The sequence below is a fragment of the Silurus aristotelis genome (genome assembly GCF_946808225.1).
Source record: "Silurus aristotelis genome assembly, chromosome: 11".
Taxonomy (NCBI): Eukaryota; Metazoa; Chordata; class Actinopteri; order Siluriformes; family Siluridae; genus Silurus; species Silurus aristotelis.
Window position 1 is genome coordinate 25,231,079 of NC_139584.1, and position 16,450 is coordinate 25,247,528.

Here is a 16,450-nt window from a genome sequence, read left to right on the forward strand (position 1 = left end):
AGTTCCTTGTATTCAGATCGGGTTTACACATAAGCTTGAGCTGATTTTCTGGGCTTTCAAATGATTACCTGCATATTTTTACGCTGGCTTTTCACTTCGTTTGTTTGTGAGAATGCTGTACGGTTTTGCACTCGTTTTGCACTCGTTTTCACGTGTCCATGGTGCTGGAGTTGATTTTAAAAAGCAATCTCGCCCCAGTTTCATATGTGTAACATGCGAGTTTTTTTCCATGCAGAATTTGACCTGATTGTACCTGGAAATGGCCAGAAATAGTTTTAGATCATGATGCAATAAGCAGGACAGCCATATTATTATGGTTTATGGTGTTTTCTTTGTTCTTTATAATAGCATTCTCATACAACAAGCATATAATAGTAGAAATTATTCTACTGCTAATATCCAAATAGCCCTAAAAGCAGATAGTAGAGTTTAAGAGCTTGTTTATGTCTCCAAAACCAACCACTATTACATTATGAGATGTTCAGTATTTGCTAAATGAAGCCATATGTGGCCATGCATTCAGGATAGTAGTGTAAATGCAAGAGGCTTGTAGTAATACTAGTATAAGCATAACGCTTATGTTAAACTATACTAAATATACTATTATATTGTAGTATAGGAAATGTCATATAATATGGCAGGTTGTGAAATTAGTCTTGTTTTTTTTACTCCCTATAAACAGAATGACATTTGTCTTGTTCCGGCTACTGAAAATGCCACAAGTGACTCAGCAAGATCCCAGCGAAACGTCCATTTCGATCGTGAGGGGGATCCAGGAACAGTGTGACATGCTGCAACGCTGAAGGACTTTTAGCTTCTGCGAGAGTAGCAAGCACAGTGAAGTGACAGTTGGCCACACCAGCATGAGGGGTTGGTACAGTTGCCATGAGACGCCAGAGATGTGACAGTATGAGAACATTGCTGTCACTTCATGCCCTCGCTGGCCCAACAGTATAATCAAGTGTGAGAGGTGGCCAACTTTAGTGCAACGAATAGAAAGCGGCGGGAAAAAAAACTAAGTCAAAAATAAATGGATAGTATTATGAATTTTGTATTTTTTTGACCAATTTTTACCACGGGTGCTAAGAGCTGATGATACTTATATTGGTGATACTTTAATGCTAAAATATACTACATACTTTACCCCAGAGAACCCAAGTCAGTTATTCTGATTGGAACGTAACAGATTATATTTACTCATGTTACTGTAATTGAGTACGTTTTTGTGTATTTCTACCTTTTTAATGGTTTTTAGAATTTATCATTTTACTTTTACTTAAGTATGTTTTGTGTGAAGAATTGTAATTAAATTCGTTTTTACTGACTGAAAAATAAATACATTATAATACAAGGGAGGAAAAATCACGGCCCTACACAGAAACTACTGCACTGATTTCTAAATGGTTAATGGGGAGAATAAACGTAATAAACTCACAAGAAAGAAAGATGGACGGATGAGACAGACGCCACTGATGCAGTCCCAACTGAATATATATCCCCTTGTCCTTTTTGAACTACACAAGTTTAAAAATCCCCCCCCCCCTCCAAACACACACACACACACACACACACACACACACACACACACACACACTTCCGCTGTTAAAAAAGTAACTCTGTAAATTTGACTCTTTTTTTTATAATGATCTACTTTTTACTTTTACATGGGTAGATTTTTAGACCTGTAACTTTAATTGTACTAAGTGACAGTACTTCTACTTAAGTAGAATGTTTTATTCCTCTTTTCACCTCTGCTTAAAGACAGTATTTTAAATATTATTTCTGTACTTTATGGTTCTGAGCAAACATTTGATTCCCAGAATTTGATGCCAACTCCAGTGTGTGGCAGTTCTGTAGATTCTGTGAAAATGTAACCATTTTTTGCAGTCGTGGTGAGCAGAAAAGCATGTCAGAATGCACAATGAGGTGGATAGACTGCAGTAATATAAAGCCATGTTGGGTTTCACTTCTGCGGGAGAAGAACAGCAATCTGAGGGTAGGGTATGTGGTTCAGAGAAATCTGGAAGAAACTCGTCTTTTCTCATGTAAATGTCCCCATGAGTACCTTGAAATTTGTGATGTGAAATGTTGATTGTATTGACTCACCCCCTCCCCCGACCTCCCAGTGTTTTGCTGTTTCTCCCCAGCCCTAATTGAGCCACTGACCATTTTCACCTCTAAGTATTCTGTTTCAAACGTCCGCATGCATCTCTTAGAGGAGGGTGACATTTTTGCATGACTCAAACACGCCATTTTGTTTTCCGCTGTTGGCTTAGCCTTCAGCGCAAACTGAGTCTTCCCTCCTGATTGTCATTATCACAATCTAATGTATTCTAAGTGCCGCTAAATGCATCCACCCCGACCAGAAATAAAGACAAAGCCGTCAAACGGACAATCGGTCGACCTGACACTGAGGATAGAGAGAAAATGATAGAAATGGATGCATCTGCACGCCCCCTTAGGCTTCCCCACCACCAGGCTTAACGCGGCTAATTACACGGCTCGAGAAGCGTCCAACGAGAGATGAATAATTGTATATACATGAATGACTGGCCGATTGGTCATCTATCTGACCCCACCTCCTGTAGATTAGGCAGCTGATAGGAGAAGGGGGGGGGTGGAGGCTTCTCGTGACTACAGAGATAGATAGAGCACAGGCTCCATGCCGACTGCTGCTGGCACAGAGAGAGAAGTCCTACGTATGACCTTGGAAGCTCAGGTGTCCGTAGCCAGAGAGTCAGGATTAAAAAAACAGATACACACAAGAAAACACATACACGTGTCGCTGACAGTGTTTTTAAAATGCACGTGGCACTGCTGGAAGTTTGTTCGATTGGATATTGAGTGAAAGCGCACAGTCCATAGGTGGAAACACACACACACACACACACACACGTTTGTTATGTCACTTATACACACACTTATACACACACAACACACACACACAATGCATTTCCCTTATCTCATTATCTGTGACTCCTCCCCACTTTTTTTGTTGTATTTTCACTGTTCTCCTGTGAAGTCTTCTGGTGACTAGAATAACACCCATATTTGTGCCCTCACACTTGTTTACACTTCAAATGTGCATATTTTAATGTACGTTTTTAACCTCTTTCCACTGTACGTCCCTCATAAGTATTCTGCTTTTCAGTTGTATTATTTTTTATAATATAAAAAAGGCATACTTTTTATAAAATATGCCTTTTTTCCCTTTATATCATTTAAATATAAAGAGGGCAAATTTAGATATTTTGCTAGTTTTTTTTTTTTGTCTATCACATGCATCAACAAAGATTTCCTGGGTTAAATAACAATAAAACAAAAACACCCTTCCAGTAAAACTCTAAACCTGCGCCATCGCGTGTGAGCTCGGGTTTTAATCACTAGCAGGCCCACCTAATAAGAAGCCAAGGCCACATAAATGTTTGTAGCAGGATGATGTTGGATTGAAAGCGCTGACAGTCGAATCCATCACGGCTGGAAATCCCAATTTTTCTAATCCCATTGAACATCCTTGGTTTGTTTAAAGCAACACTGAAAAACAACACATTTCATTTTCACCACACCGGGACACATTACACTCTGCAGTCAAAGTTAATTACGTGTTGTTTTTTTTACTCCACTGTTGTCCAATTTGATCATTTGCCAATTTTCCGCCCACAAGCCAGCTTTTTGTTATCACACAGCTACCAACCCTGAAGGCTACCATGTAACCTGCTTTCTTCAAGACATGTCTATGAAACCAGCATCTTTTGACCAATTGAATACGCATACATGAGCTCACAGATGTCCACGCGTGCTTACTGTCGCTATGAAGTTCAATTTTGCAATCTTGGACTGCAAAGAAATGGGTGTGACATCGATCGGATTCAAAGTCACGATCTCCCAATGACAGAACAAACGCTGTTCTTTTCCACTGCCTGGATCCATGACATCATGATCACTGATGAAGAAAGAAAAGTTCTCTTGGTGCTCAGGCTTAGGTAAGGCAAGCCTAATACTGGAGGAAGTGGTAGCTTAGTGGTTAAGGCTTTGGACATTTTGGACTTGAAGGTTGTGAGCTTAAATCTCAGCAACACCAAGCTACCATTCCTGGGCCCCTGAGCAAGGCCCTGATCCCCACAGCTGCTCTGTTGTATGAATAAGATAAATGTAAGTCACTCTGGATAAAGGCATAGACAAATTTCCATAAGCACACTCTAAAATCTAGTGGAAAATCTTCCTAAAAGAATAACGGTTATTATTTATAATATTATTTACTATAACAGCAAATGTGGAATGGAATGTTCAGAAAGCACAGTCAGGTTATAGAATATAATGCAATTGAACACATAGACAATGATACAAAATACTGAATCAATCTGGTTATACAAAATTTTCTACAGAAAACTCCAAATCTATTATCTTTTAAATCCTGCATTTGATGTATTATTTAAACCTGGCTCATCACGGCACACTTGAATGTCAAGATGTGTCCATTAGCATTTGTCCACCGGAGAGTGCGGCACGGCTCGGCTCGGCAAATGAATCGTCAATCAATCACATGCCTCTGTCATATCTAAAGCTTAATGTGGTTACCCTTTTGTAAAGGTGTCTTTACGAGCCAATGTGAGACGTAAAAGTCAAAATAAAATTAGTGCAGGCTATTGATAGATCGTAGTCCACAGTCCTTACAGATTGTTCCTTATTCATGTTTGAGGCTGGAAATGGCAGCTTAGTTGTCTTTTTGTGAACATCTCATATTTGTCATAGTATTTAATGCTTCACATTTGATTTGATTTCTTTTCAGAAGCATTTTTGCAAGTATTTAACCTCCTACATATGATCCACCATTATCAAGGTGACCAAACTCTACATAGCTTCGGGTTTACTTTGATTGCACTGTACATAGGGTAGAACTAATCTAGTGCTCTAGGCTTAGACTGCCCTTTGTGATTGAGCCTGCCTAGTCCTGACGCGTCGAGCATTTACAGCATTGACTTCTTCAGCAACCACCACTATTTCTTCCTTGGACCACTTTTGATAGATTCTGACCACTGCTGATTTACACCCTACAAGAGCTACAGTTTTGGAGATGCTCTGTCCCAGTCATCTAGTCATCACAATTTGTCAAATTTGCTCTTTACGCTTGCCCATTTTTCCTGCTTCTAACACGTCAACTTTGAGGACAAAATGTTCACTTGCTGCCTAATATATCCCACATGTTAACAGGTGCCATGATGAAGAGATAATCAGTTTAATTCACTTCACCGCTAATGTTCTAATGTCGTAATGTTATGCCTGATCGATGTATTATTTTATTCTTTATAAACCATGTGACCTCTTTCCAATAATATGTGCTACTTTTACACGTAGATGGGAATCCGATTGTTTAGAAAAAAAAGACTGAAATGACTCATACATATCATACAGCTCCATCACCAAGAAAGCCCAGCAGCGTCTTTACTTCCTGAGAAGGCTGAGGAAAGCCCATCTCTCTCCCCCATCGTAACCATGTTCTACAGAGGGGACCATCGAGAGCATCCTGAGCAGCTGCATTGCATCGCAAGACCCTACAGGGTATAGTGAGTACGGCTGAGAAGATCATCTGAGTCTCTCTCCCCTCTATCACAAACATTTACACCACAGGCTGCGTCCGCAAAGCCAACGGCATTTTGGACGACCCCACACACCGTTCACTTCCATCCCTCAAGCCAACAGGCTCCGCAACACACAGAACTCAACTGTACAAAACTCACACACACACTCACTCAACTGCGTGTTACTGAACTGTTACAACCAAAACTCAACACACACTCGATACTAATTTCACTTCACACATGTCCATGTCTTCAGCACTACCCATATTATATTAATCACATTATCCTGTTGTTTTGCACCACTTGATTGCTGCTCTTGCTGTTTTTGCACAACATTGTGTTCATGTTTACACGTACACTTTTGTTTATATTGTAGTTCTCTCTTTTGCACGTTGTACTGTATCATTTCACTGTGTACTGCGTCAGCTATATGATGGTTAGAATGACAATAAAAGCTTCTTGACTTCACTTGATCTCTGGGTTGACACGGCTTTTGCTTCAAAACACACACATTCACATACTGAAACCACCTCGAGGTCATACTGCATGAAGTGAAAATATTTGCTGTTATTTGTGGTCTGTGTGTGTGTGTGTGTGTGTGTGTGTGTGTTTCTCTCCAGCGTAAGGCAATGTCATTCATGACTGGTGCAATAAACACATTGCTGGCAATAATACACAGCAGTAGGCACGGATTCATCTCTTTTCACTTGGTTATATTAAATATCAGTTTCTGTCTTTTGCGTAACAAAAAAAATCAGCCTGAAACAAAGGTCGCTGAAGGTCATCGAGGCGTTATGTGACTTGTTATGAAAACAGCATCTTCCGTTCGAAGCACACGAGACGTATCGAGAAATTGCAGCTAGCGTAAAGATGTTATTAAAAATGCTAACGCTTAAGGTCAGAGGAAAGAGCTGAGCGCTACATATCCGTTTACGCATCCTTCCTCATGGCTCTGTGATCCGTTTTCCTGCCCCACCATCCCCACCCCCACTCCCTGTCTGCTCAGCTATGTTTTCAGCGCAGACAAAAATGCCACTGCTCTCAACATAGTTGTTTTTTCTAGAACAGTGTATCAGGAATATCTCATCAAACTACCAGTGAAAACTTAAGACATAACAACATAAGACCACTTGGGAGCTTGAACTGTTACTTGAGAGAGATACATTTGATAAATGGGTAAATGTCAAGCTGGTTTGCTGCAATATGAATAAGCTCTTTGAATTGTAAAAAAGTCCTAAAAGCTGGATTTTTCAAGCATTTTCTAAAGTCAGTGTTTGATTAGGTGTGCTTTCTACACAAGTCTAACTGAAACCAATTACTTTTCATTGTTGGCTGGTAATTAAGCTTTCCAGCACTTACTAGCTCTGAGAGCACACCAATTAAATGCAAAAAGATAAAGAGATGCTGCTGCTCCTTGAATATAATTGGAAATAAATGAAGAAATTTGCTGATAAATGCAGCGTTGCTGATAAAATAGAACTTGAAAGTTGTCGCGGTTACGAAATGGCGATGACATCGTTTCGGGGGTTACGTTCGGTCTCTTGATTGATGGATTTCACATCTAAATCCTCTGTGAATAGCTTTGAAGATCTAATGGAGGGGATTTAATATGCAGAATACCTTTTATAAGTGTTGAGCTATTTTATGAGTTGCTCAGTAGCTCCATAATTTCAAATAAAAGACTGTAAAAAGGACATTACTCACAATCTTACATTCTGGAGCTCATGTTAGTTGTCACTCTGCGGTGTTTTATATTGTTTTAATGATTTATAATCACACTCTTGATGTCACCCAAATGAGGAAGGGTTCCCCTTTTGAGTCTGGTTCCTCGCAAAGTTTCTTCCTCATAACCTCTGAGGGACTTTTTCCTTGCCACAGTCACACAGGCTGCTCATCAGAGGTAAATACACACCGTTCACTTTAACTGGTAAATTCTGTAAAGCTGCTTTGAGACAATGTCCGTTGTGAAAATCTCTATAGAAATAAACTTGATTTGACAAGTAGTAAGTTGTAAATGAGCTATTTTGCCAGTAAAAGCATATAGTTAGTTTTGTTTAAAAGGACAAAGCCTGTGTGGTTTTACAGCAGAGGATGAAACCTGAGGGCGGTTTGGATAGTTTGGTTTCATATCATACACAGTGGTGGACAATAGTAAATGTAAATGTAATTTGTTACGGTACTGAAGTAGCGTTTTCTCGTTTCTGTACTTTACTAAAGTATTTCCATTTGGGGCGACTTTTTACTCGACTATATTTCGTGAAATCAGTCGTTCCTTTTTATTTATAAATCGATACAAAAACTTAACCCTTCAATCACGCAGCAATCCACCAATCGGTGTAGAGCGTGCGCTCTGTTTTGAACTTGTTTTGATTGCCGCTTGATGGTATCTACTTATCCCCAATATACAGCTCAGCATTAGTTTAACAGCAAGCAGCACATTTTGAGAAGAATAAATGATGGATGAAACTCGGACTCACCACAACACTTTTTTTTGAAGTTGTTGAAAAGAAGGATTTGGGCTCATGATAATTGTAATAGATATCATTCAGTGTTCGGCTCATTAATATCATTCTATTAATAGATTGGTGTGTTAAGAGTCACATTGGAGTCTTTTTACATAAACTAAGTTGATTAAGTAAAAAGTCTTATATAAATAATAAAAGGAACATTATAGCCATAAAAAAAAAAAATCATAGTACTTTGGATACTTTAATACATTTGAAGGCAAAAACGTTTGTACTTTTACTGAAGTGGAAGTTTAAAGGAACACTTTTAGTTTTACTGGAGTCATATTTTTTTCCAACTGTATCTCTACTTTTACTTTTTATTTATAAAAATAAATAAATAAATGTTTCACTCTCATTCTTGACCTCATCAGGCTTTACGACACAATTTAATCATGTATGAGAGATGGAATATTAAATGAGGTGATTAATGTCTGCAGGGAGTAAAAGGTCTTATCAACAGTGCATCATCACACTCAGTGCATCGCTTCAGTTTCTATGTCATTATCAAGACCAGGCTTGGGCCAATGTGTGAATCGAAAAAAAAGTAATTACAGAAGCTCTAGGAGGCAAAATGAAATCCAAATTCAGGCCTCGAGTTTCATAGTAACAATTTACAGGAGGAAATGATAAAATTTTATAATGAAAATCACACACACCTTGTGTGCCTTGGAAAGCTCGCCTTCAGGGGCTCAGATCCAGGATCTTTACATTTTACAAATGATCTATGTGCAGCTATGTGGCTTTGTTTTTCTTTGAACTAGATTCAAAAGATCAGCATTCGAATCCATGATTCTGTGGGGGGCAGACGCCTCATATGTGGAGACAAACCCCTTCTGTAGAAGCGTCACTGCAAACAACTGCTACATTTCCATCCCACTGTTGTTAATGCTATTTCAGAATGTAAGATCTAACAAACCAGAGGTTCCTGAGGTGCTCAAATGAAAAAGTTGCCAAAAAGATGGAATCAGGCAGCATCACAATGCCACCCAGTGTGGTGCTGACAACTTGGTACAATCTCAAATCCCATCTCTGCATGCCTCCATTTCAGCATCAATGCTGAGCATGGAAGTGAGGCAGACAGATGCTGATGCAGTACCCTGTCCACAATGAATCCAACTGCAAAGAATGTTCTGTATGTAGCTCTATGATGTTTATTGTAACTCTGTGTTCTGTATGTAGCTTTATGTTGCGTAATGTAGCTCTGTGTTCTGTATGTAGCTTTATGTTGCGTAATGTATCTCTGTGTTCTGTATGTAGCTCTATGTTGCGTAATGTATCTCTGTGTTCTGTATGTAGCTCTATGTTGTGTAATGTAGCTCTGTGTTCTGTATGTAGCTCTATGTTGCGTAAAGTATCTCTGTGTTCTATATGTAGCTCTATGTTGCGTAATGTAGCTCTGTGTTCTGTATGTAGCTCTATGATGTTTAATGTAACTCTGTGTTCTGTATGTAGCTTTATGTTGCGTAATGTATCTCTGTGTTCTGTATGTAGCTCTATGTTGCGTAATGTAGCTCTGTGTTCTGTATGTAGCTCTATGTTGCGTAATGTAGCTCTGTGTTCTGTATGTAGCTCTATGATGTTTAATGTAACTCTGTGTTCTGTATGTAGCTTTATGTTGCGTAATGTATCTCTGTGTTCTGTATGTAGCTCTATGTTGCGTAATGTAGCTCTGTGTTCTGTATGTAGCTCTATGTTGCGTAATGTAACTCTGTGTTCTGTATGTAGCTTTATGTTGCGTAATGTATCTCTGTGTTCTGTATGTAGCTTTATGTTGCGTAATGTATCTCTGTGTTCTGTATGTAGCTCTATGTTGCGTAATGTATCTCTGTGTTCTGTATGTAGCTCTATGTTGCGTAATGTAGCTCTGTGTTCTGTATGTAGCTCTATGTTGTGTAATGTAGCTCTGTGTTCTGTATGTATCTTTATGTTGCGTAATGTATCTCTGTGTTCTGTATGTAGCTCTATGTTGTGTAATGTAGCTCTGTGTTCTGTATGTAGCTCTATGTTGTGTAATGTAGCTGTATGTTGTGTGATGTTGCTCTATGTTGTGTAATGTAGCTCTATGTTGTGTGATCTAGCTCTACGTTATGTGATGTAGCTCTACGTTGTGTGATGTAGCTTTATGTTGTGTGATGTAGCGCTATGATTTGTAATGTAGCTCTATGTTGTGTGATGTAGCTCTATGTTGTGTGATCTAGCTCTACGTTATGTGATGTAGCTCTACGTTGTGTGATGTAGCTTTATGTTGTGTGATGTAGCGCTATGATTTGTAATGTAGCTCTATGTTGTGTGATGTAGCTCTTTGTTGTTTGATTTAGCTCTATGTTGTGTTATGTAGCACCAGAGGTCAGAAGAAATGTCAAATTTCACTGTGTACTACATCAGCTATATGTGGTTGACATGACAATAAAAGCTTCTTGACTTGACTTGATGTATGAAAATAAACTATATTTTTGAGATTTTAAAAATAATAAAAAAAATTATTTTACAAGAGAGAATGTAATTTCTTCACAAAAGTTCTATCAACTGGCTTATTTAATCTACTTAACCATTACACCGACTCAGTTGATTAAGTGAATAACGTTTCATAGCAAAAGCTTTTCTCAGGCCGAGTCATGCAATAAATCTGACATATACAATCAATTGACAGATTAAATATTCACATAAATAATCCCTGTGATCTCCCAGATGAAGGTTAGTTTTAAAGTAACGGTTTAATGTTTAACATGTTTGCGAATGTCTTATAATTGTATCCTAATTAAGTTACTTGGTGTTTGGTAACAAAGGGCTACTTTGCATCAGAAACACTAAATCAATGACAAACAAATCATTCAAGAAGAAGACACCTGTGTTCATCCCAACTACTGAGTAGGCACCAATCAGAGGCATCATTTTTATGATGTCATCATGCAGACACTAAAGTATTTTGATACAAAATATAAAGTCAATTCCATCAACCCTATCAAATACAAATGACAAAATCCTATTTTATATTTGAAATACATGTATAACAAATAAATATCAACCCATCCCTGCTGGTGGGAAATGCATCCTGGCGTCCCAACGTTTCGTAAGAAAAATAAAATGCTGCGTGAAAATTATTTTTATATATCGTAAGATCCAAAAAAAACGTAAGCCGGACCATCGTAACTCGGGGACTGCTTATATAAACATAGTGTGCTGATGTGACTTGTGTTACTAATTTATTACTGCAGGGTCATACCCAACCCCAGGTGGTCAGATTAGGGGTGAAATATATTAGTGGCTTGAGAGTTAAAGGGCTTTATAAATTACTTAATGTAACCAGCTGAAATCATGGTGAAATTGAAGCTTTTGCTTCTGCTATTTGACTTGACTAAGTTTCACACTCAACAAAATTAAACAAACCAAAAAGCAAAAAAAAAAAAATATATATATATATATATATATATATATATATATATATATATATATATATATATATATATATATATATATATATATATATACACAGTTAAGTTAAAAACACATTTTTATAATTATGTGGCTCACATCCTGCCTTTATAATCATCTCTTCACTGTTCTCATGTGTTGTACTGATAGTAGGGCTTTGTAAAACGTGTATCAGTAACATGAAAAAAAACATGCTGATGAAAAATATCACGCTTTACCGTCTTATTTCCGTAAAATGTATATATTTTTTTTTTTACACATATTACAGTGAAAGTGTGTTTGTGTGTGATCCTAGCAATGCCTCTCTTTTTTTGGTCTTCTTATTGCATGAGAGAGCCTTCTGACAGTTAATCAGTTGTGATAGAGCATGTGAGAGAGAGAGAGAGAGAGAGAGAGAGAGAGAGAGAGAGAGAGAGAGAAAGAAAGAGAGCTGGGAGACAGAAAGAGAATGATTACTGCAGGATTTCTCCTGAGAAATTGCCAGTGATGTTAATGATTTGACTTGCACTGTTGTGTCTTTGGTGGTGGTGTTTTTATTTATTTATCTTTAATAAAGCTTGAACTTGGTAGCATCCATCTGGAACTAACCTTTATCTCTCTGTTTCTCTCTCTCTCTCTCTCTCTCTCTCTCTCTCTCTCTCTCTCTCTCCCTCTCTTTCTCTCTCTCTCTCTGTATATATATATATATATATATATATATATATATATATATATATATATATATATATATATACACACAGTGGGTACAGAAAGTATTCAGACCCCCTTAAATTTGTCACTTTTTGTTATATTGCAGCCATTTGCTAAAATCATTTAAGTTCATTCTTCTTCCTCATGAATGTACACACAGCTCCCCATACTGACAGAAAAACACAGAATTGTTGACCTTTTTGCAGATTTATTAAAAAAGAAAAACTGAAATATCACATGGTCCTAAGTATTCAGACCCTTTGCTGTGACACTCATATATTTAACTCAGGTGCTCTTCATTTCTTCTGATCATCCTTGAGATGGTTCTACACCTTCATTTGAGTACAGAAATTTTTGATTATACTGATTGGACTTGATTAGGAAAGCCACACACCTGTCTATATAAGACCTTCCAGATCACAATGCATGTCAGAGCAAATGAGAATCATGAGGTCAAAGGAACTGCCTGAAGAGCTCAGAGACAGAATTGTGGCAAGGCACAGATCTGGCCAAGGTTACAAAAAGATTTCTGCTGCACTTAAGGTTCCTAAGAGCACAGTGGCCCTCATAATCCTCAAATGGAAGACGTTTGGGACGACGAGAACCATTCCTAGAGCTGGCCGACCGGCCAAACTGAGCTATCGGGGGAGAAGAGCCTTGGTGAGAGAGGTAAAGAAGAACCCAAAGATCACTGTGGCTGAGCTCCAGAGATGCAGTCGGGAGATGGGAGAAAGTTGTAGAAAGTCAACCATCACTGCAGCCCTCCACCAGTCGGGGCTTTATGGCAGAGTGGCCCGACGGAAGCCTCTCCTCAGTGTAAGACACATGAAAGCATGCATGGAGTTCTCGAAGATGGTGAGAAATAAGATTCTCTGGTCTGATGAGACCAAGATAGAACTTTTTGGCCTTAATTCTAAGCGGTATGTGTGGAGAAAACCAGGCACTGCTTATCACCTGTCCAGTACAGTCTCAACAATAAAGCATGGTGGTGGCAGCATCATGCTGTGGGGGTGTTTTTCAGCTGCAGGGACAGGACGACTGGTTGCAATCAAGGGAAAGATGAATGCGACCAAGCACAGGGATATCCTGGATGAAAACCTTCTCCAGAGTGCTCTGGACCTCAGACTGGGCTGAAGGTTTACCTTCCAACAAGACAATGACCCTAAGCACACAGCTAAAATAACGATGGAGTGGCTTCACAACAACTCCGTGACTGTTCTTGAATGGCCCAGCCAGAGCCCTGACTTAAACCCAATTGAGCATCTCTGGAGAGACCTAAAAATGGCTGTCCACCAACGTTTACCGTCTAACCTGACAGAACTGGAGAGGACCTGCAAGGAGGAATGGCAGAGGATCCCTGAATCCAGGTGTGAAAGACTTGTTGCATCTTTCCCAAAAAGACTCCTGGCTGTATTAGATCAAAAGGGGGCTTCTACTAAATACTGAGCAAAGGGTCTGAATACTTAGGACCATGTGATATTTCAGTTTTTCTTTTTTAATAAATCTGCAACAATGTCAACAATTCTGTGTTTTTCTGTCAATATAGGGTGCTATGTGTACATTCATGAGGAAAAGAAATGAACTTAAATGATTTTAGCAAATGGCTGCAAAATAAAAAAGAGTGAAAAATTTAAGGGGGTCTGAATACTTTCCGTACCCACTGTATATATATGAACACACTTCCTCTCACTGCTGCAGTGATTTGTTCAGATTGATTAGTACCAATATGGATATAATATCACACATTGGGTTGGAATGTTGTTGTTTTTTTATCAGGTTTGTCAGTGCCCAATTGCCTGACACTGGACATGTAGAGTATGTAAATTAAAGCATATTGGATCCCATTTATCAAGCTGGAAACAAATCAGTTTAAAAATAATTTGCATGTGGAATGTTTCTTTGGTGGTCATGAAAGTCTGATTAATGAACTAAATCTAATGTGCCAAAAACTACTTTGAACCTGAACTTGCTTGAACTTCATTCCAGTCATAAAACTGTCATGTAAAATTGGATAAACAAACACTTTGTCAAGGTAGATTTGCTTTTTTATATCAACAGATATAAATGTAATTAAATTGTTTCTATAGCACTTTGCACAATAGACATAGTTTTAAAGCAGCTTTAGAAAATGTAAGAATTATAGAACAAAAATGTGTTATATATGTAAATTATGCGCATTTATCCCCGATGAACAAGTCGGCGGCGACTGTGGCAAAGAAAAACTCCATTAGATAATATGAGGAAAAAATCTTAAGACTTAAAATGGAAACCCGTCATCATTTGGGTGGCACCAAGAATGTGATTATAAACCATTGAAACATTACAAACACGGGAGAGTGAGAAATATCATGAGCCCCGGAGTGTGTGATTATGAATAATATTCTTTCTTCTGAAAGTAATGTCCTTTCGTTTCAGGAATTGTGGAACCAGGTGCTCCTGAGCAACTCATAAATTAGCTCAAAATCTCAGATTAATATAGATTCAACATCAACTCCTTCATATCAGAGCCTTTAAATGGTCAATGATTGAGAAACCAAATATAGTCCAAATGTCCGAAATCATCATGAAGTGGGAGCCAATTGTAATAAATGTAATAAAATCCACTCATACATCTAATAAAGACAAAACTATTCATTCCATTAGGACACAAGAACAAGAAGAAAAAAAAAAACAAGAGGACCAGGAAAGTTTGGAGAAGAATACTATTGCCATAATTACCAGGTGAATCTGGTTTGTGAAGAAGTCAATGGCCATTTGTGACCAAGCTAGCCGTGCAGGCTGGGTTGAGGGTACTTCGGCTTAGGCAGATGAGGAACATAACAAGTTTGGAGTTGATATGTTTTATAAGTCAAGTTCCTGCAGAGGTGTGAGCCGACATGACCAGTTTATCTTTGAGGTGTAAAGGCCGATATGTTTTACCTACTATGCCTTGTGTAGGAACTCTGGATCTTTTGATAAATGTCACATTTGTGAGTGGAATCATCTAGTTCTTTAACTATGTAATTACTCTGCAACCTGCAAATTCGGTGTGCAGTGTAATGATAAGTATGAAAAGGATAATCAGGAAAAAAGGAAAAGGCAAAACTGCTGATTATTTAACGCCCTGCTGCCTCATGACACATTTGTTATTGAACTGGCTGGTAATTACCACTGGCTCAACTTTAGCTGCTCCAATCTCCCATGTTTTATTGATATGGTTGGACAGTTGGGCATGTGCAATAACTTGTTTTTGTAAAGCTCCTTGTTCTAACCTGTATCTGACTGCCCTGACCCTGATCATCCTCCATTGGCAGGATTTGGAAGTCAGCCAAACCCTCTTCAGTTACCAACGACCTCCAATCTGTCGCAGCCGCCCAGGCACGTGTGTGTGCTCCTCGGTGTTCATCTGTGTTAGTGAATTGCTTCACTCTAGTGAAAGGATTTATAGTACACGGAAGCATAAAATCGTAAATTCATTAGCCCGCTGGGAATGTTCAGCTGGAACGGAAATGTAACGTAGTGAGTTGTAGCTAATGTGCCGTAACTCCTTCTAAGTCGGTTAGTCCTTAACTAGGGATGTGAATGAGTACCTGAATCTCCTGAATGAAAGCTAGTTTTAATTCTATCTCTAATTCTCTCTGGATTATATCTTTGATGTAACAGATCATGTTTGAGCTCTCGACAAACAGCAGCAAGTCCTTAGCGGGTTGTTTTTCTGCACATTTGCAGAGAATTATATGAACAAATATGGATCAAGGGTTTGGAACAGCAATATGTTAGTGACCCCTATACTGATATTGTAGGATGTAGGATTTTTTGTCTGGTCATCCAGCAGCACTACTGGTCATGAGGGTGTTTGGGAAAGTCCCTGCAGATTTAGGTCAGTGGAATGGGAAATGCACAGTGGACAGATTTTAAACGTAAAATGATCCGAAAGCAAATCATAATAACCAATTAACCGAAGCTCACCTATGTGTACTAGAGTAAATGGTGGAAAAAAAAAATATCGAGCAAAAGATTGAACAAATCAATCGCTGCTACTGGTAAATGGAATATACATGAGCCGTGATATTGACAGTCGACTTCCATCACTGAAGCTAGGGAGACTTCGCTGGGATGTCTCCTCTTTGGTGCGTGCTGTTAGAGGCGACTTTGTATTTCCTAGTCACAACATTCCCAGATGAATCCTTCGTGGAATATAAATATACCAAAGTGACATGGTGCAATTAAAAGCTTGTACACCCTTTTAATTCATCAGCGTTA

General features: G+C 38.6%; 1 protein-coding gene and 1 long non-coding RNA gene across 9 annotated transcripts in view; one reads left to right on the plus strand and one right to left on the minus strand.

Moving 5' to 3' along the window:
* The window catches only part of LOC310733489, a 49,645-nt gene extending 48,181 nt beyond the window's left edge, over positions 1 to 1,464 (plus strand). For 2 of the 3 annotated variants that reach the window (XR_014535761.1, XR_014535762.1), the window contains exon 6: positions 683 to 1,462. This is a non-coding gene — a long non-coding RNA (uncharacterized lncRNA). Of the gene's footprint in view, positions 1 to 682 lie in introns of all 3 variants that reach the window. The other variant, XR_014535760.1, reaches the window with a different exon arrangement.
* Positions 1 to 16,450, minus strand: part of magixb (MAGI family member, X-linked b) — a 66,223-nt gene that overhangs the window by 45,147 nt on the left and 4,626 nt on the right. The gene's annotated exons all lie outside the window — the stretch shown is intronic.